Source organism: Poecilia reticulata, linkage group LG2 (genome assembly GCF_000633615.1).
Source record: "Poecilia reticulata strain Guanapo linkage group LG2, Guppy_female_1.0+MT, whole genome shotgun sequence".
NCBI lineage: Eukaryota > Metazoa > Chordata > Actinopteri > Cyprinodontiformes > Poeciliidae > Poecilia > Poecilia reticulata.
Window position 1 is genome coordinate 31,067,626 of NC_024332.1, and position 1,535 is coordinate 31,069,160.

Genomic DNA, 1,535 nt, shown 5'->3' on the forward strand with positions numbered 1-1,535 from the left:
GGAGTTGTAAAACTGAGGGGTGTTGCAGTCCTTCATATTCAAAGAAGAAGTAGGACCATTTTCCCAATCACACACCTCAGACGAGCACATAAACGCCACCCTTTATCAAAATGGACCGGTGAGGTAAGGGTTCCCTGCTTGAAGACGAGAACAAATCACGTGAACATATATGCTTGTATCTAAAAGGCAGTGCCATTTTATTTGTCATCATAAAATCTTCAGAAACAAGCCACCCCAAAAAAATCCCCAATCTACACAGGCCTATCCTCGRTATCTCACTGGTTGATTGATTGCCAGTGGATTTTTTTTCTTCTCTCCTTTCCCCCTCTTCCTTGGAATAAGGATACCTTGTTCGCTTTTTTTATTGGTAGCTGAAAGCGAGTCCTTCCATTCTTTCGGGAATACTGTCTCCAACCGGTGTATGGAAATGTCTGAAAAACAGCAAGATCAGGTTTAGGACAGCATCGTCTGCAGACAGGGAGGAAAAAAAAAAAAGAGGAGTGAAGGATTTATTCTAGAAGCTGCACGGAGAGGAAGTCAGAGCTGAGAGGCAGCCGCTTTATGATGAATTGATTCGCAGGTAAGCAATTGCATGGCGAGAAAGCAACCTTTAACCGCGGGTTAATACAATGCAAAGGATTATTCATATTACGATGCATTCCGTCCAAGGAGGCGAGGCTCGTTAAATATGCGGATATGGAGCACCTATCTCTTCCTTTAACCGTTTATATAAAATGTATTTTTCCATTCAAATGGCATCGACAGATTGAGTTCTGCGCTTTTCAGCCCATCATGAAAGCCTGCTTAGAGGAGGAAGAAGAAGTAGAAGAAGAAGAAGAGGAAGGAGTAGGAGAGGAACTTTTCTTTTTTGACTCTTGGATCGTAAATCACATTAATTTGTTGTCTTATCGTCACACTGGCGTTTGGTGTGATTTATGTGGTTTCAGCTGTATGTGGCTTTGTCAAGCCTGCAACGTTGTATGTTTTGCACGGATTCATACTGGSGATTTCGACCAACAACAATAGATTAAAAAWAWATATATTTTTAAAGTTAATAATTCCACAACGGAATGTTTATTACCTCGTGTATCCACATTTTGTCTGTTGTTAAACAACTAGACAGGCGTTGAGACTAAACTTCAACTCATACGTGTTCTTTAATGTAATGCCAGAACGCGTGATTTCACTGCGGTACTACCTGACACATTTCTAAATTACGACCATTCTGTAGTAAACAGTAAATATTTCATCTTCAAATACTGAATTTGGAACAAAGGCTGATTGTTCTCCATTTCCTCCTTTATTTATTTTTATATGTTTTTTATTTAATCAAAATTACACYGGACTATTAAACTGAGATATTGAGGGAATTTCGGAAGGTCTGGATCGACTGCGTGAGATAATAACACTCCACTCCGAGTCCCGACGCATTGTGTGGAGCAAACTTACCGTGACAACGCGTAGGCGAAAAACACAGTTCTTGTGAAAAGGGAGGCTTGTCTGCTACTAGTAATTTAGGGTGCTCAACACCAACT